The sequence below is a fragment of the Protopterus annectens genome, chromosome 3.part1 (genome assembly GCF_019279795.1).
Source record: "Protopterus annectens isolate FY-2018-M chromosome 3.part1, PAN1.0, whole genome shotgun sequence".
Taxonomy (NCBI): Eukaryota; Metazoa; Chordata; order Ceratodontiformes; family Protopteridae; genus Protopterus; species Protopterus annectens.
Window position 1 is genome coordinate 514,692,032 of NC_056732.1, and position 27,476 is coordinate 514,719,507.

Below are 27,476 nucleotides of genomic sequence, written 5' to 3' on the forward strand. Positions count from 1 at the left end.
GTAGATATACACAGATATATAGCTATGATAAGATACAGCACTTAAAAATGACATATGTTCACAGGCCATGCCAATGGAGGTGAGGGGCCCAAGCAACAAACGTGTAACACGTAGCATGAACCCCCCCCCCCCCCAGCCGGACAGGGGAAACATACAAACAAACCTACAAACAATGTAAACAATCCACTGCTCCCCAGACCACAGGCAGGATAGAACTGGGGGGGGGGTGCACAGTGGACTTGAGAAGTCTAATCTTGGAACAGAGACAGAAGAGTCCCTTATGGGACACCCCAAAAATTGTCTTGTTATAGGAGGAAGCCCGTGCGATGACCTATCAAGGCGGGGTGTGTACATACCAGGACTACAAGGGTGGGAAAGTCTGATAACCCATGGGTCAAAACAACTTACGAGATGGGTCCCGTGAAGTGGAGAGTGGGCAGTGTGTAGTGGTGTGTTTAGACCTGACCTCCACCCAGAGTAAGGATGAATTCTGTAGAGGAGGTGCAGGTGGGGGAACTATGGGCATGTCATTATGGGACTAAGCATGCAGGTGTTTGCTGAAGTGGGTCTATTTGGACCACCCCAGGGATGTAAGCAATAGTGTTCATTGGGCAGAGCTGCCACCCAACGAGCAGCCACTCCCGCTACGAGTCCCACTGCAGCACCGTCTATTTTACATGGCAAAGAACTGTATAACCAGATGTAGATGTAAATATGTAGAGGTATGTGTGTGCATATATTCACATAACTACATGGAGATATACCTCTCCCTCTCTGCAGTACAAATGTATACATACATAGACAGAATATATATAAATACCCACATATAGATATATACATATGCAGACACCCATACATCCATATGTCTTTATATATTAATAAATATATATATATATATATATATATATATATATATATATATATATATATATATATATATGGGTCTACTTTAGAACACCGACATGCCAGTTCGCCGACACACAAACCACCGACACCAAACAACCGACAACACACAATACCGACAACGCAAAACACCGAACACCATTACACCGACACACTACACGTAAACAACACATTACACTACATTACATATCCACTAGCCCTAACCCAAACCCTAACCCTAAGGTCCGACACTACCGCACACTTACCCTACCTGCACCGTAACCCTAACTCACTTAACCCACCCCTAACCCTAAGATCCGACACTACCGCACACTTACCCTACCTGAACCCTAACCCTAACTCACTTAACCCACCCCTAACCCTAAGGTCCGACACTACCGCACACTTACCCTACCTACACCCTAACCCTAACACACTTAACCCACCCCTAACCCTAAGGTCCGACACTACCGCACACTTACCCTACCTGCACTCTAACCCTAACTCACTTAACCCACCCCTAACCCTAAGGTCCGACAGTACCAGGCACTTACCCTACCTGCACCCTATTCCTAACTTACTTAACCCACCCTAAAACATAAACCCGTCACTAACACACACTTACATTACCCAAACCCTAACTCCGACACTACCGCACACTCACCTTTCACACACCCTAACCCTAAATCCCTCACTATTGCACACTTACCTGTCCGCTCCCTAATCCTAAATCAATCACTAGCGCATACTTACCAAGTCGCTCTTACACGTTCCCCTTATCAGTCTTCCAGCTGTCGGGATTTCAGCATGTCGGTCAACTGTGTTGTCAGTCCTTTCGCGTTCCTCTTCCGCGTGTCGGCAAACTGGCATTTCGGTAATTTGAGGAGGACCCATATATATATATATATATATATATATATATATATATATATATATATATATATATATATATATATATATATATATATATATATATATATATATATATATATATATATATATATATATATATATATATATATATATATATATATATATATATATATATAGATATGTAGCTATATACATATGTATATATAGGTTCATAGGTTTCATAGGTTCATACTAGGCTATCTGCCCGAGGGCATTTATAAGCCTAGCCCATAGTTTTGTGGCTTAAGCCACCCCTTTTGTATGGGGAACCATACCCATTATTTTGCTGTGCCTCTGTCTAGCAGTGACACTGAGGTAATCCCTGGAGTATATCTGCGATATAGGTTCATAGGTTCATACTAGGCTATCTGCCCGAGGGCAAGTATATATATCTATATCTATATATATATATATATATATATATATATATATATATATTTAAATATCAAGGGCGGCTCGTGCTATAGGACTGCAGCACCCCATCTATAAAATGAATAAAATAAATTCCCCATTCCCCCCACCGTAGAACATATAAAAATAAAATTAAAAATTTGTGGACTCCGTGCATGCGTGCTTAGTTCCTGACTGCTATGTTAGACAGACCAGAAATCCACGCACACATGCATGCTCATTCCTGAGCTCCAGACTGCTCTGTTAGGCAGTCTGGATAGGGAAGGCAGGGAACTCTGCCCTTCCAGCCCAGAAGTCTATGCGGTGACGACCACACAAACCGGAAGGTCACTGGACTGCATTGCCCGCAGGCTGGAGGATCCGGCCTCCTCACATCTCACAGGAAACCCAACAGCATGAGCAGGCCATTATGGAGGACAGAGACAGGTGATGGGGGCTGCAGGATTGCTATGAAGGACTTAACTGGGCTGCTGCAGAGTACACGATCACATGGTGGGCCGTTCTGGAAGATAAAGACAGGTGACCGGGCTGCAGGATCGCTACAGAGGACTTAGCTGGGCTGTTGCAGAGCACTGAGACAAGTAGGGTGTTTATGGAGGACAGAAGTAAGTGTGTGTGTGTGTTAATGCCCCAGTTGCAACATGGTGGTGGGTAGAGAATAAGGCTTGAACCCTGAACCTTGGGCCCAAGTGACAAGAGCCTGAATTTCCTACCCACCACCATTTGTAAAACATTTGCAGATTTTTGCCTCATATTTGTTCAGTTCCTCATAAAATCTGTGGTTTCTGTATATTTGTTATGTAATACAGCCAGTAGTGCAGTGGTGCAATGGTAGTATTGTTGCCTGACAGCTACAGGTTGTCTGGTTTGTTTTTTGGCTGGGGTGCCTTCTGTGTGGAGTCTGCATGTCCTCCATGTGTTTGTGTGGGTTGCTCTGGTGTCCTCAATGGATATTTGTCCCTATTTTTTGGACTGTATTCCCCCATTATTGGCTTCATCCAGGTTTTCTCTTCCAAGGTTGAGAGCTATGGTGATAACTGAACTCACTGAATATGTCTGGAGGCTGTATTCCCCCATTATTGGCTTTGTTCAGGTGTTTTGTGCTAAGATGTTGACAGCTATGGTGAGAACTGAATTCACTAAATGGTAGCCATTTAAGTTTCAGTCTTCCTTTCTGTTTTAAAAATAGATGATTTGGCATAGTGGTATGTTGCTCTGACTGTTTTGCACAGGGTCCTAGGTTCAATACTTGGCAGTGAAATGTATGGTGGTAACACAACATTTTATTCTAGCAACTTTCCAACATTATGCAAGCAATGTTTAAAATGTGTCCCTGTTTTTTGGGTTTTTGCCCCCCCTCCAAATAAAATTTAGCTTTTTCCAGATTTCTTGCGCTGCAAAGTTCAGAGATACAGCTGAGTGTCGAGTAGATTTTACAAGGAGCTGAGGGCTGCAGGGGAACAAAAGTTTAGTGCTGCTTATGCCAAGTCTGCTTACATTGTTAACAGCACAACAGGTAGTGTACTTGCTCTTGATGCAGAAAGCTGTGGGTTCTACTCCCACAGTAGGTAGATCCATTGCTGATGCTGTACTCTGTTGTAAAGGGGATGGATGCTGCAGTTCTCTTTGGTGAAGATACCTAGTAATGTTATCAGTTTGCCATCCATTCCCTATTGCGATATTACTAGCTTATCATTTTTTTAATGCAACATAGGCAATTTATTCCTCAAGGGCAACAGGCACTTTATTTGTAGATGAAACAATGAAATATAAAGTTGTTTGCTAGCAGTAACATCTTCATTAGTTAACAGATTTCTTTAATGTGGAATTATTTAGATTACTTTTACTTCTTCAGAGATTGTGCATATTTACTGATACTTGATACTGGTGGACTGTAGAAGTTTGAGTAGACTTTTATGATGGAAGTGTTCTGAATTGGGCAGTTTTGTCATTATTGGTGCATGCATTTTGTTTCATTGTTTACTGTAAAAATGTTCAAAACAATAAATTTAAAATGCCCTCTAACAACTGTACTGCATTGTACAAGGAATATAATTTAATACAGTCAGGAAGGTGTATCAAAGAGCATGTGTATGTTTCGTGTTCAAGGGGCCTATGATTTGAAAGCAGCCCAAGATTAATCTTTATCTGCCACTGGCAAAATATATTTTTTTCTAATGTGGGTTTCAATGCTGTTTCAATGAATGTGAGTTTCAAGAAGTTTTAATGCTAAGTCTATTTTCATTGTGAGACTGCATTGCTTTGTTTAGCAGATATCTATTAGGGTTTATGTTATAAAATATAAAATGAAACTTTCAAATGAAATCCATATAATCGCAGAAGTAAAGCAGTATGCACATTACAGTGTTTATGGCAAATGGGGTGAAATAACCAAGGAATGGGACATTGGAATGGCTGCAGGGGGGACGCTCCATTCAACCATGATTTTGTGAGGGGGGGGGGGAAGGGCAGCAAACTCAGACAGCCCTGGCTGAACTATACCTCTCACTGTCCAGAATTTTGCAGAATGAATAGATTTTTGCTTCTTATTTTTGGTTTGTTCCTCATAAAATTTGTGGTTTCCTGCCAAATCATTTAGGAATGAAGTCACTAAATAATGACAGACATTGAGTTCCAGACATCATAACCTTCAGAAAAATGCATGCTAAAGCAAGACCTGTTATTCTATCAACTGTCTTAAGTTTATACAAGATTATTTTTTAGTACTGTTTGTATGTTCCCCCAATATATTTGGCCTTGTCCAGATTTCCTGCATTTAGAGGTTGAGAGGTACGTGCAAATAAATCTCTTTATAGAATTAGGAATATCCAAACCTCTCAACTGTCTCCAATTTTGGCTCAAAATGTTCCTCTCCCCCTAATAATCCCTCTGCAAAATGGTAATTTTGGAAGAAAACATGGAGGGTTTACAATTATAAATAACTGTAATGATCAGAGTTATAGATTACTTTTATTTCAGAAATGCATGTAGATGCTCCTATTTTGTCAGCTGCTCAAGTTAACAGTACTAATTTTAAAAAGGTGCCCCTTCTTTGACAGGTTCCCAGCAGTATTGTGTGGCAATTTTCTATTTTTGCATAACATATTTGGTCTGTTTTCATAAAATTGTGGTCTTTCTGGCAAATTAGTAGCAAATCATTAAAGATTGAAGTTAGAAAATAATGGCAGACATTTGAGTTTTAGATTTCATACCCTTCAAAAATTCATACTAATGCAAGACCTACTACTATTCTATTATATTTCTAAGTTTATAAGAGCAATATTTAAAAATTGTCTTTATTTTTGGGCCTGTGTCCCACTTCTATGTATGGCTTTGTCCAGATTTCTTGCTCTGAGGTTGAGAGGTATGAGTGTCAGAGCCATCACTGTCAGCCAGAGACATTTCAAACTGTGACCTACTTGTTGCACTCCACTCCCCATTGTAGTGGCTCTGGATGTGTCCAAGCAAGGCAAGGAGCAGTTATGCAGTGTAAGTGTGCAGAGTATTCCCCCATCCAAGGTAGACCACAAGTATGACCGTGGCTTCTCATCTGTCCTTGATTTTGCAGAATGTTCTGGTTTTCTGTCATATTTTTATACTGTTGATTTATGCTTCTTATTATTCAGAAAATGCATGCTGTTGCAGTGCCCTGTTGCTCTGTATTAAAACAGCAATGCTTTAATAACCATCAGGTAAGCTTGTCTGAGATTGTAAGATGCAAGTAAGCTTTAATAAGCTTACTGTTAAAGAATTACCAACATTGAAAACCTTTTCATTGTTGCCATGCAGAGAAAATTTACATAACTAGATAATGTATAAGCCTTAGGTATTGAAATGCATATGAGAGTATTTGTAATAAAGGACAGGATTACAGCATTTTCAGAAGCTCATTACATTTGCTGGAGACTTGCAGCTATCTTTGCAGGCTTTACCCGTAAACTAAACAGAATGCCAGTCTATCATGTGTGGTCCATAACTTGTGTAGTAATCCTTTAAGCAATTTATCATGAGCTTGTTTCTTGTTCGCTGTTCATTTTTTACTTTGATCATGTGTTCTCCATGAAACAAGTAGATAGTTGTTGTCAGGCAGCAGGTCTTTTTTGGATAAGAAACATTTTTACAAGTGGGGGTATCACAGAGATTGCTACTTTCAGCATGTGACTTGGGAATTTTATAAAGCTGAACATAAATTATAATTAAAACTGCAGTGCAAGGAGAAGTGGTTTGAGCTGAGTGCTGCTTGTTTTTTTTATACTTGATTTTGACTGGCATTCCAGTAATGTATTTAAAAAGTAATTTATTTTTTCATGCCTCATAACCTTTGTGTTTCCATCTAGATATTAATTAAGTTGTCATGTAGCCGATACATTGAAATATTTTTTTCTTCTACACTTCCTTTTGTCTTTATTGGACTGTCATAATGATGGTGTGGCACCCAGGGCAGCATATTTAATTAAAGTTCCAGTTATTGTGGTTATGAGCATAGCTCCACCCCTTTCTAGTTGGTCACACCCTTCCCATTGGCCCCACCCATTCAGCTGTCTCCTGCAGCCCCCTTTAATTTGAAGTCACCAGCCGCCACTGGTCAGAGTTGGTATATTTAAGTAGGGGGGTCTGGGTGGGCAAAGCCCCCACTTTATTTTGCCTTTTGTTGTTTTTTTTTTTTGCTGACCCAGCGATTATTTTCTCTGAGAAAGAAATCGCTGTTCTGGCCGTTCGAGATTTACAGCTGTGTCGAGGTAAGAGTGCTCGCTGTTTTTAGGTTTCAAAGTCATAATATAGACCCATCTGATGCTATCTCAATGCAGAAATGTTGACTGGCTAGCAAGGAAGCTCTGGGTTGAGAAATTAACTGGTACTTTTGACAGCCAGATAAAGGCAGCATGGAGTAGCCATACTGCAGTGCAAACCCCAATTAAATTTTAAAGAAAGGTGTAGCAAAGAATCCTTCTATCTTTATACCATGTGAAATGTATGCTGTTGAGCAGTCCATGACCCTGAATTAGTTCCACTAAGAATTGCTGAGCTATGTCATAACAAAGCTATAACTGTATGAACACAGACAGTTGTGGCTTTGAGAAAATTTAAAACATCATAAAAAAGATATTTTGTAAGGGGGAAACAAGTCATCTGCACCACCTGTATGGATGACTTTGCCTCCATACCTCCTTAGTAATATTGGGTAACTCCATAATCCCTCAACCATGGAGAAAAGTGATAACTACAAAAAAAACTGAGAATCACTGAAGGCATCAGAGTAGAAACAGCAACATCAAAGATTTTGCATGAGAAACTGTAATAGATGAGTTACAACTCATCCAGTCATGGTTGTCAACTTCTTTTCTCATCCACTCTACACTTCACCACTGAATCTCAGCCCTGATGTGTTCAGGCTGCAAAGCTTAATAAATATCATAAGCATATATTTGTTGTGTTGGTATAACATCAAACGTAAAAGAGATATTTATCAAAAATATGATAGCTTCAGTCTTGTTAAATTTTGTAACAAAAACATTGTTTTGAAAAATGCAACCTAACACTCTGTCAAAATTCTTTTTCCAAGTATTTAGCACCATTAGCTCATGTTGCATAATTCATATCTGATTGCCATTGTGTCTTGCTTTGATTTTTTTTTTTTAGGAAAATTGCAATCCATTACAGATAAGTGACTGTTTCTGAGTAGGGTCAGATAAAAGTCAAAATGGCCATTAGAAACCAGCAAAAGATAATCTCTGGGATTCAGAAAGGCTTAGCACAACTTGGAAGCCTCGTCTCAGAAGGTTTCACATCATGTTAATCCGTTCTAATTCAGCCTCTGTCTGTTTGTCTGTCTATGGGGTTTTCATTCTCAGGGATCTCATTGCATAAAGCAGACTTGAGACAAAGCAACAGAAATGTCCCTGGATTCCAAACTCAACCAATCAATTCAGAGAATTGCCTTGCTAAGTAAAACTTTATGCTAGGAGGAAAAAGTGAACACATCGCTATCAAAAGACTGCTGCCACTCATTTACTCCTATGCAAGTACAGGTACGCCCATTAAAGCTGTAGTGGCTGGAGGGTTTCAATTGTTTATATGTATGCATGTCTGTAAGGGCATGTACTTGTGCATGGAGATCACACTGGGATGAGTTAGGTAGAAAACCATGAATATGGATACAGGACTGCGTGTGTGTGTGTGTGTGTGTCTGTACAGATGTGCCTTTGGTAATGCAATGCATGAGCTGCCAAGTTGTACACTATCAATCTCATGTCTGACAGCACTAACATTCTATTCAGTTGCATGAGGTCTTTCTTATTGCAGCTACACTTAGTCTGAAACGCATTTTCTCACCACTATACTAATTGACCAACCCCCACTGAGCAATTAGCATGAGTTGCCAGAAATTTAGTGAATTCTATGGAAAAGATTCTCTCAATTAATTCCACTGGTATTAACTCACTTTACATCCATCCATCCACTCTCAACCCCTTTGCACATGAGTTTGGAGTGTCACCTTAGCAGTGGCAATCATCTCAAGCCAAGGTTTACACTGCCAGGTGGCTAGCCCTGACACGGTAGTTCATTAATACCACACACTCACACACATATTCTCACCTAAGGCCAATTTAGAGTGTCCAATCCACCTACAGCATGTCTTTGGAATATGGGAGGAAACTGGCACACCCAGAGGAAACCTATGTGACCACAGGGAGGACATGCAGACTCTGCACAGAAGGCACCACGGCCGAGAATCGAACCAGAGAACCTCTTGCTGTGAGGTGACAATTCTAACCACTGCACCACCGTGGCCACCCCATTAACTCAGTTTACAGGTGGAATAAAATATTTTCATTATTAGAATAATGATAAGAACATATTTGGGCTGTCTACAAGAAACTAATTATTATGAATCTATGAACTTAAGAACCTATTTAATGAGTCAACAAGTAATAACTATTAAGTTATGTTGTATGTCAATATAATGTATTTCTATTGATGGTACTAGTAAAAAGCCAGGTGATATGATAAGCAAACAGAATACTCCATTAGCTTAATTCAGAATATGTAACAACACAAGTAAGAGTTGTCCTTGTAGCTATAAGATTAGGTAGAAAAGGAGTTTCAGCTGGTTTTCTGTATGATCCTTTAAAAATAATAAAGAAAATTCTTGAGAGATGCTGAGATAGGCCTCCAAGTGCTGGATATAATTTTAGCATACATTGCTACATACTGGAGGGCATTTATAATGCCAAGGAAAGATAAGCAGTGTGAGGGCAAAGTATCCTTCTTATGTAATGCATTATGGTAAACTACTGCCTGCATCTAATGAAAATAAAAAAATAATGGCTGTACAGCATCTTAACAACACACAACTATCTAAATTTACATTTTTTTCTTATAATTTTTCTAGAATTCATTGATTAGCATTTAGGATGGATTATCCTTTGTGCTCTACACATTTTTCACACACATACACTCACGTATACACACACACACACACACACACACACACACACACACACACACACACACACACACACACACACACATCATCATCATCACCAACCCCCCCCTTTTCCCCATTTTCTACATGAGTGGGGTGTTCCGTCAACTCTCATCTTTCTTGATTCAGTATCATTCTCCTACCTGACTGTTGCAGGCCTTCCCTTATATAATCCATCCATCCATCCATCCATCCATCCATCCATCCATCCATCCATCCACCCATCCATCCATCCATCCATCCATCCATCCAGCCAGCCAGCCAGCCAGCCAGCTATCCATCCATCCATCTCTTTGCTGGACATCTTTGTATCTTCTTACCTTCTTCATATCTCTCTCAAATCTTCTTTACCAGAATATCCTCTGCTATTCTGCATGTGACCTAACCATCATATTCTGTTTCCTTTGATATTCTCTGCAACTGACGATTGTTGAGTGATGTACTTACTTCGTTATGTAACCCACAATGTGCATCCTGCCATCCTTCTCAGGCACTTCAGCTTCATAACCTTTAGATCTCTCAACTACTCTGCAGTCACTGCCTAGGTTTCTATACCATACAGACGTATTACTAGCACCACTGTTTTGTACAGCTTAATTTTCAGCTTTTTGGACATTCTATTGTCACACACTACCCCTGACACTCTGTGCAAGTTCAGCTGCAGCCACTATGCTTCTAGCTTTGACCTCTTCATTCAGACTTCGATTCTCCTCAACCTTATTTCCCAGATACTTGAAGATGTTAACCTGTTCCATGTGTTCCCTTCTATATCAGTTTTCAGCTTCTTATAATTTCCCCCATGTGCTGCCATGACAAGTGTCTTGTCTGTACTCAGTTTCATCCTATATGACTCCAGTTTTGCATTCCATTCCCATCATGTGCTGAAGTTCGTTTAAAGTGTGCTTTTAATGTTACATTTTCTGTATGTGGCAGCTTTGTTGATCAGTCCTTCTGGCTGATTTGCTGATGTAGACCATCACCAGTATGAACAGCAGTTGGCTTAGAGCTGAGCCATGATGTAAACCCACTCTGACTGGCAACCCCTCTGTGAGTCTGAACACTACTCATACATTTGTCATTGAGTCCTCATAAACAGACTGCACTAAATTTGACAATGCTTCTGGGGATCCCAAATCACATGCACGCACGCGCACACACACACACACACACACACACACACACACACACACACACACACACACACACACACACACACACACACACACACACACACACACACATTCATGTAGCCTCCTTCATGCTATGCTAGGCATGCACACAAACACCACACACCGCTCACCAACTGCATGTCTTTGCTGAATTTACTGCTCCATGAGGACTCCAATATGAGTGAATGTTTGACTACAGTGTTTTGGTGGCAGTCACTTTTTTCTCCTAGAATAAAATTTTACTCAGTAGAATGAGACCCTGAATCATTTGGCCAACCAAATCAGGAGCTGCTGACATTTCTGAAGGAAATCATTCAGACTGCTGCATTACTACGCCACTCTAACCAAGGGACTCCTCTCCTTGCTGAGGGCCCCATGAGGGAAAAACATATGTGTAGAGCAGTCTATGAATCTGAAACATTATTACGATGCAGAAAACATTAGCGTTAGGTTCTCAGCTTCTCAATATGCTTTCTGAAGTAGGAAAGTATTACCAATCTACCTTATAATGAAAAACTATCCAAGCTTTGCTAAGTCCCAGCAATATCTTATAATCAGCAGACATAATCTCTAGAGCTATTATTTCAACATTAAGTCTTCATGTATGTCAGATACAATTAGGATATCTCTTGATATTATCTTTAATTCATTAGGGTTTCATCCATCAAAATTTTCTTCTTGAAATAAAGGTTTTCTTCTATTTATAGTAACCATTGCAAAATCAGAATAAATAACAATAGAGGTACCAGCAGAATGCAGCCTTATTTGTTTCAAAGCAGTAGAAAATTATAGCTGTCTCCTCAGAATACTGACATGTAACAATTACTGCCTTTGGTATTTTACACCAGTGTTTGTTTTGCTACTTTGCAAAAATTGAGTCATATTGTATAAGATAACATTTTTGACAGAGTGGTGGCAAGAAAAAGAAAACAAATGACCAGATATAGTGTTCAAGCTTTCTGGAATGCCAGTAATTAAGAGGTTTTGATAGTAAGCACAGAGTCTTGTAATGAATGTGAATGTTTTTTAGAATTTTCAGCAGTTTTGGTATAGCAAATAATGTTATATATGTCTTTCACTACTACACTAATCACTCTTGGGAATTCAGATGCTGAAGACCCAGTGATTAGTCTGTCTTACAGAACTTATCATCCTTCCCCTTCTGTCCAGACAGCTGCCCAATCCCTTTAATGTCAGACCATCAGTTTTACATGAAGAATACCTGCTTACTCCAGTCTTTATTTTATTTGAACTCACACATATAAAATTAAATACAATATTTACAAAGTTAGTGGAAATACGCAGAAATCCAACACTTGTTAATCTTGAATATTCAAATTATTATAAAGTAATAACCATTGACAAACTTAGCTATATTTCTCTATTAACAATTTTAGTTTTAACCAATACTGGTAATTTGATATACTGTCTTTTGTTGTTTTCACTATTGTATTTGTTTCTTTATGGCATACAAGAGTGGCTAGACTAATAAATTGTTTTATGATAGTTGGAGATACCTTTCACAATTTATTGTAACTACTTCTCTTGCTCTTTCCAGCAATATCCATGTCAACCGGCATTGTGATGACTTTATACTCCCAGGAACTGGAGCATTAGACAGCACACGATATTTCAAAATTATACATGTATCAGTCCACAAAGCTTTAAAGAAATCTTGAAAGTCATTCCATTATTTTTCTTTTTTTTTCACATTTGTAAAATATATGGTACTGATCAGTTCTTAATTTTTTCTTACATATCCATCTGGATTTTTTTTTGGATTTAAAAAATTCTTTTAATGATTACAATTTCAGGATTCATTAAAGGGCCTAACATGACCCGTACAATCTATGCTATAAAGGCCATTCTCAAATGATGTGTCAATTTGTAATTCAGAGACAAGTTAGCTGTGAGGAGGTATGAACTCACTGTTGTCTAATTTGCATGTTTCAGAATCACATTTACTACCAAGAAATGTAGATCATTGCTGATCTATACATGATATTAAAAAACTGGTGTACCTGTCCCTAACTTATCTGCCCTTTTATGGTTTCCCCACATCTTCATAACAGTTGAAGTACAGTAAGTACCTATTATGCCCAGGTATGTTAGTATATCCCCACCCTTATATCCTCATACTGCTGTTGGTGCCATTATGGTACTTTAATCCTTGATTTATCCGTGGTGTCTAGTGATTACCTCCATACCCTGATCCCAGTTGTGATGTTGGTGCTATTATGGCACTTCAGGAGATTGTATCCCCAGTGTCCAGTGTCTCCCCCAATCCCCTTGCTGCTGTTGGTGCCAGTACAGTAATCATTGTTAATTATTTTATTCTATTTGGATATAAGTAGTTTTATACCGTCATTAGTATTAATTACCATTAAAATTAAACCTAGAATTTCTGGAAATTTCATTTTTTTCTATATATGTAAAATGTTTATTTTCTTCTAAATTTAATCTATTATTTTAAAGCAACATCCAGCTTGTTTATTCTAATTCATACTCAATCACAGTTCTATCAGTTACAATCTAGATACAATATTAGGAATATGTAGACAACTTGACCAATACAAAATGATTATTTTTAGTATTAAAATTTTACTTTGACTATTGCTACCTATAAATCCAGAAGTGAATACTACTGGGAAATTGTTGAACATCAATTTTAATAGCTGCACATTTATACATGAAGCTTCTGAAAGACTTTAGCAATATATTGAAATATTTTAAATTCATTAATCTGTTTGAATAACCATTAAAACAGTTTTAATAATGCATAATATTTTACATTTTTGATATCTAGAGAAGGTGATGGGTTTATAGATGAATTTTCAAATACTGCTATGTGGATCAACTTTCTTTGGGCTAAAGAGTAATTGTCTAACTAGTATAGAATGTTTGTTAGTATTGAAACATAGATATAGCCCTCAGTGTTAATAGCATCCATATGCATTGCTCAAATACAGTTTACAAAGCTTTTCTAAGACACAGGGATAGTATAAAAAATATAATACATAGTTTAATGTTTTAATTACTTTTTATCTAGAATCAGTCTTATGTTTATGTGGTGTTTAATATTGTAGTTAATAGAATCATTTTGATAAGCATAAGTCTATCTTCAAAAGAAAAACATTGTTACAATTACTAGTTGTTTTTATCATTTCAATGAGTTTATTGTAGTTTGCTAATATTATAGACTGTAAGTTATCCATGAAGCATGTCCCTGAGTATCTAATTCTATGTTTAACTTTGCATAAGCTGTCACTGTTAAACTTTTCTCTATCTATATTTTGATTAATTAACAAAAACTCAGTCTTATCTTTGTTATTTTTTAAGTTTAACTGAAGTATATATTTCTTTAATTAAATTATTAGCGTTAATAACTGTTAGAAGAATATAATCTACAAATAGTTGAATTTTTAAATAAAATATTTCATTTAAATTGAAATGTTTAATTCTAGTGCTACTGCTTCCATAATTTGCAAAAGATTCTATAACTAATACAAATAAAATGTGAAAGAGAGGGCAATCTTGTTTTCTTCCTTTGTTTTTTCTAAAGCCTTGTGATAAAAAAGTATCCAATTTTACCATAAGCTTGAGAGTCTATGAGTTTCATTGCTGACTAAAACATAAAACTATTTCTTAGCTATCATTAATATAAATTCTGTGAATGACTCATTTGTTCATAATGAATTACTACCAACACATATAACCAAATACAAAATATCATAACTCACCCTAACTTTCTAATCTTAAAAAGCAGTTAAAATATCATGAATATCTACGTTCCTAGCCTAGTCTAGAAATTCAAACTGACTATTCTCTCCTATAAAGATCTAGATCAAGGAAAGAAAGTCACTAGATTCAGGAAGAGATATCTGCAGTTTCATTAACCATTTATATTTATGCACTAATATTAAGCAACTACACTCCATTTAATTAATATGTAGTATATTAAATATTGTTTCTGCATAATAATATCTCATAAAATTATACTGTGAAATAAATCCTATTACTTTATTTCTTCTCCTTCTAATTTACCTTTATCTTCCTCTTCAATTTTAAAAACTGTCTTCAAATATGTAGCTTCAGGTTTTGTAATTCCTTTCAACAGTCTTCATGTTTTCATTGCAGTTTCTATATTTAATTAATTTCAACATAAAGTTTAGATCTCATTTTATAAAACTAGGGAAATTATGATTTTTGCTCATATTTACCTTTTTGTTTGGTTAGATGAAAGGCACAAACTTTCCCCAAAGCACCACACAACCATCCTACTATATTATATTACAAAGATACATATAAATGAAACAGTTCTATTAGTTACGTCTCATATATGTAGGAGAAGAGAGGAATGAAAGTCAAAGCAAATGTTCCTTTTCTATATATTTCACTCTCCTTTATCTCCTGTTATTCTCTAAAATATAAATAGCTTCTTAACTATTGTAGCAGAAGGAATCACTTGTATGACTATGTCACAATCAATATATTCCACCTCCCACATTCACCTCTCACAATGTATTCACTTCAATCTTGAATCTATATATTTTTATGATTCAGCTGTACATACTTTGTTGTTTTATATATATATATATATATATATATATATATATATATATATATATATATATGGATCCCTATCAGATGATAGAAATTTAATTTGACTGAATCCCATTTGACTGAAACCATAAGATTGAAATTTCAAAATACTGAAAAATCACTTGACTGAAACCCATAATACTGAAATCTTTCAATGCTAAATTTCAACATACTGAATTGTAAACTGGATGATATAAAACCAGAATAGGTGGGGAGCTACTCCCACCACAACCCCCTAACTATATATACTAACTCCAGGATCACACTACAGTGGGGAAAAGGTATATACCCTTTTCCCCACTGTAGTGCAGTCCTGGAGTTAGTATATATAGTTGGGGGTGTGTGGGGGCACAGCTCTCCCCAATGTTGGGTTTGGGGGCATAGATCCCCCACCTATTCTCATTTTATATCATCCACTTTACAATTCAGTATGTTGAAATTTAGCATTGTAAGATTTCAGTATTATGGGTTTCAGTCAAGTGATTTTTCAGTATTTTGAAATTTCAGTCTTATGGTCTCAGTCAAATGAGTTTCAGTCATATGAAATTTCTATCATCTGACAGGGATCCATATATATATATATATATATATATATATATATATATATTTATATACATATATGGATATAAAATACAGTGAATACTTCTAATAAAGCCTACCAACATATACCACATAGCAGACATCCACTGAATTTCAAAAGACATTCTTAATAACAGCACGAGGTAAGTCAGATGAGAAGTGCAGCAGCTTCTGTCGGTTATTACATAAAATCCTCAGGTGGCGGGAAATAATGTTTGGTTCATTAATTCTTTCTTGCCACTGTTCATATCAAGATTGATGGCAGTTACAAAGTGTCATCAGTTTATTGGTCAGTTTGGCTTCTAGGTCTTCCACATAAGTACTTCATTTGGGAAAATGTTTTGTTCTATTACATTTTTGTTCTTTTTTTGCATGTCTAGAGCAGCATGCAAGTGTTAGGGTTTTCGAGATGTCAAAACTTAATTCTGAAAATGTTAATAATTGCATTGGCTGTAAGTAGCAGATTCTCCACAAAGATTTTCATGTTAAATGTGCTTTTGGCTTACAGCTTAAGAGCAACATTGTCAGTTGTCCCCACTGTCCAGTTTCAGCCCAAGTGCAAAATCTCTCCAGGACTACCTCATTCAAAAAAGTCATGCTTCTTCTTTAAGACCTTTACAATATCACCCTAATGATCTTCTGATATCCTTTCCAGAAAGTAGAAGCTTTAGAGAACTGCCCGAAACAGAAAGAGTAATGGAAGACCAGAAACATCCCATTTTACACTAAAAGTTTCTCTAGGCTTGATGGTGCTGCATTCTGAAAGACACTTTTGCATCCCCAACCCTGGCATCTACTTCCAATGAGGTCTCTATTATTATATTTTTGGAGGCCAATATGTACCCTGTTGATGGCAAAAACTCCTGAGTTAAATCCATTCAGGTATCTCTTGGATTGTATGACTCTGAAAGCCATTCTAGCAATCCTATTGTTAGAACTGAGGGACAGGATATCATCTACTTGGTCTTTATTCTTAAGGAGGGTGTTGATTTTCATAGTGATGCTTCAGGCATCCACCTACATCCCAAAGCCACCAAGATGGTCTTAGTCCTTAAGCCCAAGGCAAAATTGTATCAGTATAAGCAAACATTTGTCACCATGCATATCTAAACAATCCGAATGTGGTTTGTGATTAAATAGATTTTTACTATAAAAAAGAAGTGCGACTAGTGAGGAGAAGCTACTGCACATCTTTGCACACAACGTGAAGGAATTATAGCTTTTGTCTGGCTTGCAGAACTTGTACAGTCAGAATAACTTTACTGTACTTACTTTAGTATTTAGTTGTATATTGCTTGTGTGATTTTTTTGTCATAGATGATGATTTAAGTTCTCTTTGAATTCTGTGTTTACTGATTTTGGTTATTCTTTTCTTTTACAATATTTTATTCATTTGAAACTGAATATGGATTTTTTAAAATGAGTATGCAATTAATGATTTGCTAATGCAGAAATATTTTGTACAGTGTAATAAATGCTGTGAATTTTTAAAGATAATAGCTGCTAACCATGGTGATCTGTGTTCCTTGTGTCAAAAGTTGGATAATTTGCATAACACTGTTAGAAGTAAATCTAGACGTAATGATGATTATGATTGCACTTGCACAATTGGCATGGCTTGCAGAACTGTTGTTTCATATATTAATGGCTGGACTAATGAACTAAATAATGTTAGGCATAGAACAAATAGAACACATTTAGGAAATGATGCATCTATTGTCTGCAAAGATCATACAACCCCTATGGAACAAGACTATGCCCCTGACAACTTTGGAATTCTGGATGCAAGTACTCATCAATCTGAGGATCCAGTTTGTTTAGTAGGAAACAAAAAAATAAAGAAAGGAATAAGTTCACAACAAATAACAAGGAAGAAAAAAATGATTAATGTCTGTAAAGTAAAGAGAATACATACTAAAATGGACACTGCTTTGTTATGTAACATACAGGTTACAGGGAAAGATAATCTTTTTCTATCGGAAATTTTTCAGTCTACAGAAAAAGGCATCATTTTTCCAAAATAGAAGGTAGAAAAAAAGCGGCAAGGGGCAGGTGAAAAGGAAGAAATCAAAACCAAATGTGGAAGGATTGAAGAACATTACTGTAAGAAAAAAAAAGAGAAAGACAGATGTTGACTGCATGCTCAATATGTGGATTTACAATGCCAGCTGGATGGAAATTTAATACACAATGAAAACAGTGGGATTAATAAGACTAATGGTGATGAAGCTCTATCCTTCATAACAATTGATAGAGCAGATATTACTGTATTAGAAGTTGAAGCTGAAGATGATCAGCAAAGATATTCTTGTAATTGGAGATCAATTAGTAGAGGAATTGATACTTACCTTTGCAGAGAAGATAATAAACATTGAATAGTGTTTTGCTTGCCAGGGGCAAAAATAGAAGATGTGACACAAGCCTTGGAATGCCTTAATGTAAGGAAGTACGGATCCATTTTTGTTCATATTGGTACAAATTATGTCATCTGCAAGTATTTTCTGACTGTTAGTAGAGAACTGACAGCCCTATTGGATAGTATAGCTTATACTGGTGTTAGGAAATATTTTTCACAAATCATCTATAGAAAGGATAGTCAGATCACTGCAAATGAAAAGATTTTTGGGGGTAAATACCTAAGTGGAAAAAAATGTCCTGTTTTAAAAAAAGGAAATGTGTACAGAATCCAAGACTAGTTTTAGGCACACATGTGTTCAGACAGGATGGCATGCATTTGTCAAGATTAGGGAAGAGAACTTTTACAGCAGATATTCCGCAATATTTGATAAACACCAGGCAAGACTTTTGAAAGGTCGAAAATTTAACAGTTCACAGATAGCAACATTTGATGCATCTCTGATAGTTGTTAATACTAGGAGCATTAATAATATTTTTTTATTGGAAAATTTGCTACATTTCCAAAAGATTGACATTGTTATTGTTCGTGAAATATGGTTAAAGAACAATGACTGGAAACCAGTTCTGTTAGGGTATACATGTTTTTACCGTAACAGACATTCTAACAAAAAATCAGGTGAAAATGTTATGATAGGGATTAAAGATAGTTATGAGTCCTGTTAGTATTACAGGTTCAGTAATAAGACCAATACTATAGACTGTGTAACTGTGACAGTAAAGACAACCCTGGAACATATAACAATTGTTGGAGTGTATAGACCACAAAAGTCAAATGCAGATGACCTAGAGGACTTTGTACATTTCCTGCATGAAACACAGGAGGGAAGAAGATTAGCTGGGAACTTAAATTTACCAGAAACAGACTGGAATAATATTGATTCAACAACTTTAGTTAGGAAATTATTCACAAGGTATATTCAGGAACAACAACTGCTTCAGATTGTAAAAATCCTACCAGGGGACGGAACATACTAGACATTGTTTGTGTTCCTAAAGAAATTACTGTGACTTCAAGTCAAGTTTTACCACCATTGATGTTCAGTGATCACGGGGTTATAAAGGTTAATTTGTTGCTAGATAATTCTGCCAAACTGAAATCTAAACCAATGCACAGAAGGTTAATTACAGATTATATGGAAGCAAAACAGTCACTATGTAAAATTAACTGAAGTGAGGTGTTCAGTGGAAAAACTGCAGATGGAAAGTGGAAAGTTTTGAAAGAGAAACTGAGTGGAAAAAAATAAAAAAAAATGTTTAACATCAGGATCTAGGCATACAAATTCAGGGGATATATTTCCATAAGAACAAGATATCTGATTAAGGTGAAAGACAAAAAATATAAGAAATGGAAGACAGGTCGAACTACAACTTTGAAAACTGACATAAACAAGCTGGACAAACAGATTAAGCATGGTGTGAGACAAGATCAAGAAAATTTTGAAGAAAATTATTTATTTTTATTTATTTACATTTGTTTTCCTGGAAATTCCAACTGGACACAGGTCCTTTTTCAGCAGAGGCCTGGGGAGAAAAGCTCCACAAGTAGAATAAGAAATCTTACAACAGAAAATGTTACAATAGTAGATGATTTTACTGTAAACAACATGGCATGCATAGTCCACGGCACAGTAGTAAGAACAACAACATCAAAGGTAATGAGTACAAGACAGTGTTAGAATTGAGCAGACAATTAAATGATACCCAAGGATTTAGCTGATAATAAGACATAAAAAAATGATGTTGTCCTAAGTGGCTGGGAAAGTAGTTAGTCATGGTTGGAGCAGAGCCAATGCCTTTTTAGGTGAGACTTGAGAGTGGTTTTCAATAGACTGCTGGATGGTCATTTGGTTATCGAGGGAGGGAGGTTGTTCCATAGTTTAGAAGTGGCACAGGGGAATATGGCTTCTCCTGCTGAGTTTTTGGGTTTGGTGGTAAGAAGTAGATTTTTGCTGTTGGATCTTAGGGGTCTAGAAGAAGAGTAGAGTTGGAGTAGGTTTTGAAGCAATGGGATCTTATGGGGGGTGGTTTATTAGTCTGTGGGCAAATGATAGTTGATTCAGGTGAAGAAGTTGAGGGAGTTCAAGCCAATCAAGTTCCCTAGGTGAGTTACATTGGTGGCTATGGTAGGATGCACCTGTTGCAAACTTTGCAATTTTATTGTAGCAGGATTCTAGTCTGTTTAGGTGAGTCTATCTAAGGTTGGTAAGTATGGGGGAGACATAGAGTAAGATGAAGATTATCTTTTGAGTTGGCAATAGCAGTCCTGGCTGTCCTCATTAGGTATTGTTTGTTTCTATAAAGTGCCCAGAGTTTTTTATGAACTTTTTTATGGTAAGAGATATGTGGAGGTCGAATTTGAGATTGTTGTCAAATTCCACACCTAGAAGTTTGGTGTGATCTGATGGGGAGATGATGGTGTTGCTGTTGACATGAATGTTAAGAGGGCAGAAGATTGTATAGATCTGGAGGGTTGAAAGATGATAAAGAGTTTGGTTTTGTTTGGATTGGGCATCAGAAACCAGCTTTCTACAGATGTGAATGACTCTTGGGTGATATTTTGGAGTTCTGGTAAATTGGAGGCAGAGCAGATGAGAGTGGAGTCATTTGCGTATTGTATACTAGTGTGGCATGTTTGGTGGAGGTATGAAGGTCGTTGAATAGTCAGAATAGTAGGGGGCCAAGGATGGAGCCTTGGGGGACCCCAAGACAGAGAGGGAGATGAGGGGATAGCTGATCTTGCCAAACTACTGATTGCTGTTGGCCAGAGAGATAGCTGTGGTACAGTTGGTGATAGAGTGGGAAAAGGAGATATTAATGAGGACAGAGAGAAGAGTATTGTGAAATACTATATCAAAAGCCTTTGATAGGTCCAGAAATATAGCAGAGGAGAATAGGCCATTGTTTTTATGCTGTAGGATTGTGTCAGTGAAGGAAAGCAAGGCAGTGGTGGTGCTGTGAAATGGCCTGGAGCCATGTTGATTTTGGAGAGGAGATTGTTAGTTAATAGATAGTTTAATACCTGAGAGTTAATACATTTCTGAAGAATCTTGGAGAGTGGGGAGAGAATGGCAATGGGACAGTAGTTGGAAAGGTCAGTGGAGGAGCCACCTTTGCGTAGGGGGATGATGTGTAAAGTCTTCTACAGAGTAAGCATGTAGCTTTCTGATATGGAGCTGTTAATTAATAAGAAAATTGAATAGGCTAGGGTGTCCACTCCTATTTTTGGTATTCTGTTGGTAGGTTGTCAACTGTGAGTTTTGTGGGCTTAAGGTTTGTCAGAAACTTTTTTTATAAAGGAGGTGAGTACTGCGAAGAAAGTGAAGGAGGGGGTGGGGGTTGAGGTTGTGTGAGAGTCTAGTGGATAAGGATTGTTGTTGTTTGGCTAGTGATAGAATGGTTTCAGTCAAATGTTTGTTGAAAGAGTCAGCTATACTTCTGGAGGAGGAGGAGATGGTAGAGGGGGGTGGCTAGCTTACCTGGGTGGAGTACAGAGATTATAGTAGAGCAGAATTGCATAGGATTGTGATGGGGGGAGTTTAGGGTGGACTGAAAGTAAAGGGCTTTATCTGTTTTTATTTGCTTTTTACCTTGTTATGCAATTCAAGGAAGGATTGCCTAGCAGAAGAGGTTTTTGTTTGGCACCAGTGTTCACATGCTTTGTCCCAGATTTTTATTAGTCCCCGGTGTTTTTTTGTAGCCAGGGGGAGCTTTTAGTTTTGACTTTGGCATATCTTAGGGGAGCGTGGGTGTTTAGGATGTTGAGGAAGGTGGAACTGAAGCAGTAGATGGCTTTGTTTTGATATTTTAGTGGTGTTCAGTTACAGTTTTGGAGTGAAGAGTTGAAGGAGTGGGAATTAAAATTTGTTGTATTGCGGATTTGTCTATGGATTATTTGATTGGCATTTTTTACATAGTGTTTTAGAAGGAAAATGGGGGTATGGTCACTGAGGCTGTCAGGTTGATGGCCTGTTGTGTAGGAGTGGGGATCTTTGTTGACCAGTATCCAATCAAAGATAGTGTGGCCATTGAGGTTTTTATTTATATGGGTGGGAGAGTGTATTAGTTGAGAAAAATGTGTAGATTTAGGTGAATGGTTGGGTGGACATTGTTACAGGATAGCCAGTTTGTGCTAAAGTCACAGAGGATGATGGTTTCTTGGGGAAGAGAAAGACTGGCCCTATTTAGGAGGTTTTCTAGACTATACATATTCTGGCCTGGGGGGAAGTAGCAGCCAATAATGTTTATGGTTTTATTTGGGTTTATTTTGAGGTTGGCATATAAGATTACTTCCTTTCCAATTAGGGGAGGTTGAATTGTTCATAATTTGAAGGTTGAGGTGGTGTTTAAACACGAGTGCTATGCCGCCACATTTCTTTGATAGTCTGTCTGTGCGAAGGATGCTATAGCCGGGGGGGGGTCAGAATTTCCTCACTTTTGATGTGTGGTTTGAGCCAGGTTTCTGTTAGAAGGAGAATGTTAAGAGAGTATGTTTTTATGCTGGCATGTAGGTTTTGGGTTTTATTCCATACACTTCTAATGGTTAGGCACAGGATGAGGAGATCAGATTTGTTTTGTTGGCTGTGATTAGAGAAAGGAGGTTATTTTGATGGAAGTTAGTGGTGGGGTTAGGGGAGGTGGGGCCAGGATTAGGGTGGATGTCCCTGTTACATGTTAATTTAGAGAGAGATGCCAGTATAAGTTTAGTGTAGATAGGAGGAGTTTTTCATATTTTAGGGGTTTTTTTGCTTAAAGGTAGATGGCATTTGGTATTTGAGTGGGACTGTTGGGATGTGTTTTCCAGTGGCTGGGGAAGTGTAGTTGTAGAGTGGTTGTTGGAAGGAAGAAGATGTGATGGTGCAGTGAAATTGTTTGGGAGAGTCAATTATGGAGCTGTAATATGATGTTAGGTGAGCAAGAAGAATGCAGGTAAGAAGGGTAAATATGTTGAGTAGTAGCATGGTTGTGTAGTGCTAGATGTGTGGTGGAGTAAGGGAAGCTTCTAGTTGGGGGGGTGGAGTCAGGGAGTTGCTTTGGTTGGTGAGAAATTTGTGGTAGTGCCTGTTCTGGATAAATGTAGATGTAGTGGGGGCAGGTGAGATTTGGGGGCAGGGTGGGGCATGTAGTGAGCCTGTGCAAAGCACAGGTGAATGGAGTGGGGCTTAAATCCCGAAGTAAAGGATACTAAGGTAAGTAAATAAACTGTTAGTAAATATAGGTTTTTATTTCTTATTCCAGAATAAATTATCTGTATATTAGGTAGGTTTTAGGGTTTAACTGTGTTTTTTTACACTAACTTTCTGGTAAGAGGGGCAGGAGGGAGTCTAGAAGTGGGAGAGAGAGGTGAAACTTAGCATTGGCCTGATCAAGTGTACACAGCCCTTTTCAGTAACACTTTAGGTAGAAAAAGCACGTACATTTTGTTTTCTCTTATTTTGTTTTCTTTGCCGTAGTTTAGGTCCCTGGTGTGCTACAGGCACTACAGGTAGTAGTCTGCAGGTTTTAGGAGGGTGAGGGGGCAAGTAGGCCAGACAGTAGTTGCAAGTTAACTGTTAGATAAAAAATTAGAGAAAAATAGGGGTACAAAGGTTAGGAGTGAGACTATCTCAGCTCAGATAGTAGAGATACAGTACAGCTATGAAATTAGCAATGAACTAAACTAACACTGAAATTAAAGAAACTATGCTTGTATAAAAAATACGTTAATTAACAATTACAATCATCGCAATAGGCTTAACAAGATAGGTAGCTGTTTCAGAACTGCAATCCTCTTAGTATATCAGCTTAGCGACTACAAGAAAAAATGTATATAAAGATATTGAGCATAATATGAAATATTTTTATAGATACATAAGATGTGGAAGGAGTAAAGACATACAAATTGATAAACTGTGCAGATTCTACAATTTAGTCTCAGACACAACAGATTATAGTTATATTTATAAAATCTTATGCAAAACAGCTTGGCTCCACAATAGAGGTGCTAAGTTGTCCTAGGTGTATCCAGGTAACCACAGATACTGGAATCAAATTAGATTATATTGAAAAAGAACTGCACAAACTGGATCCAAACAGAGCAGAGGGAGGAGATGGGATTAGTAACAATGGCCTGAGAACACTTCAGCAAGAACTTACAGTGTCATATTTATTATTCACTAGGTCATATAAATATGGGGAGATTCCTCAAGATTGGAGACAAGCGCTTTTAGTTTCATAGGTTAGTACTAAGCTAACTGCCCTTGTGAGCCATTGTAAGCCTAGCCAATCATCCTTTGTGAGACTCAAACCCTGCACCTTGTGTTTATAAGGCAAACACCTTAACCATTACGCCATCCTCCCAACCTGTCTTTAAGGGAAAGGGCAGTAGGTCAAACCCAGAGTAATACAGACCCTTAAGTCTACTTTTATGTTCTGAAAAAATAATGAAAAAGGTAATATTGGATAAGTTATTGTCAGAATTGGATAGGTTGGGACTTGAAACCATATACTTGCTATACTATCTCCTCTCTCTAAAATACTAGAGAAATGCATTCACACACAGATAATGCAGTACCTTTCCCAATGAAAACCTTCTCACATACACACAACATGGATTCCAGCCAAATCATAGTACAGCAACTGCTCTAATATCCTTCACTAACACTGTATCTCTTGCTTGTGATGATAATAAACTTGTCTCATGCCTGTTCCTCGATCTTTCTAAAGCCTTTGACACTGTCTCTCACCCTCTCCTCCTGGATAAACTCACTTCTTTAAATTTATCCCCTCCTACCATTTCCTGATTCTCTAGCTACCTCTCTAACCACCAGCAATCAGTTAAATGGCTCTCTGCACTATCCCCCTCCCTCACTGTGCAAATGGGTGTCTCCCTGGAATCTATCCTTGGACCACTGCTCTTCAGTATTTTCACTAACTTACTATATACCTCTTGTCCCCATTCATCAATTGTGCAATATGCTGATGACTCTACTGTCATCACCATTGCAGATAACCTATCATAACTCCACTCTGCTACCCAGGCATCCTTCAACACCATTGAAACATGGCTTAGTGATAGCAAATTAATTCTAAATCCTAAGAAAACTAAGCTCCTACTCTTCCTCCCCAAAAACCTCACCAATCTCAAAACTTCATTCAACATTTTATCAAGCAATAACACCATCATCACAGCTGAACCTAGCACTAAATTGCTAGGTGTCACTATAGATGACCAACTTAAGTTTGATTTACATGTCACAAACAGTATCAAAAAAATGCCCCAGAAACTTGGACACCTTTACCGCAATAAGAAATACTTAACCAACATAGCCAGAATAACGGTCCCCCATGCTTTTGTACTTCCCACACTTCTATATGGCTGTCATATATTCAATAACCTTAACACTACACTCATGTCAAGACTTGAAACTACCTATAATAAGGTTGCCAGATTCGCAGTCAACCGATCTTACAAGTCTCACCACTGCTTATCATTTAAGCATCTGGACTGGCTCGAGTTCCCTCACCTGCTCCTTCTCCACCAACTACAAATTATCCACTCCATCCTCTGTTTTCCCTCTTTCTGCCCCAGCCTCTCTACTATCATATCTAAATACTCCCCAGCTAGGTCACTTTGCAGCTTTGAACAAGGACTGTTAAAAGTTTATAAATGCAAAACTAAAATAGGAGGTCTACTCTATAACTACATTCCAGCCACATCCTGGAACCAATTACCCTTAGAAATAAAGTCCCTTGACCATAGCAAGCAATTCAAATTAGACACCCGAAAATATCTAACAAAAATGGTCCTGCCACTGCAGTCATCCCCCCTGAAGCTACTGCTCATTAAATAATACTCCTCCTTACCCTAATTTTATTTCTCATGTTTCTGTCCCTCCACTTCCCTCTTATCCATTCTTACTCCCTTCCTCTCCTACCTTTTCTCCCTGTCTGTCTCATCTATATTATATCTGACTGCTCTCATAAAAAAACATTTACTTCAACCTGACTTTCTTAATGGACATCACCTCTTTAATTCACTTTATCTTCCATCCTACTTTCTGGATCTAAGCTCTCTAAACCTAATTACAGTTAAACAGGTATTAAACAATTAATATGCTATTTTAACACGATTGTTATACCTTGCTGTCTGTAACTGATTTTGCTAAATTTTATTGCACTTTGGAGCTTCTCTCCATCCTGCTTTTGCATAAATGCTGTATATACCTAAAAGTCAATCATTTTGTTTACCATTCATTTCATTTATTTGTAACCTGATAGTAATCTTTTCTTGTTGATTGTAAGTGAATTTTGCTAAACTCTGTTCTCTGAAGAGCTTTTCTCCCTGGGTCTCTGCTGAAAATGAGCCAAAAGCTCAGTCAGACTAACCCGGTTAACAAATGTAAAATAAAATAATAAATAAATATATCAGCATGCATATGTTGAAGATAGATCTATTGCCTCCTGTAACGATGTTCTATAACAATATAATAACAGCTACAAATGAAAAATTGTGCTGTGATGCAATTTATATAGATTTAACTTCAGCATTTGACAGTGTGATACACACAAAACACTGATCAATAAATGAGTACAACTAGGTATTGATGTACTATTGATAAGATGGATAGCTGCATGGCTTACAAGTAGTTCATGGAAAGTATCATACAGCAACTGGACAGCTGAAATCCTTGGCTACAGTCAGGGTGTTCCACAGGTCTCTGTCCTAGGCCATTACTTGTTTAGATTGTATCTTTCAGATCTGACTTTTTCATCTGAGGTGTTCTACAGTCTATATGCAGATGACCTGAAATCGGGTAAACTGATTACACATGTTACAGATAAGGCATGTCTGCAAAATAACTTGATTAAATTGGCCATTTGGGCACAAGAGAATAATATGCTGATAAATACATAAAAAACTAAGCATATGAGATTTGGTAGGCATAAACTGAAAAGTGAATATTTAATACAGCACACACTGATTGAAACTGTAGACTCATTTAAGGACCTGAGTATATGGGTAGATCCAACTATGAGAT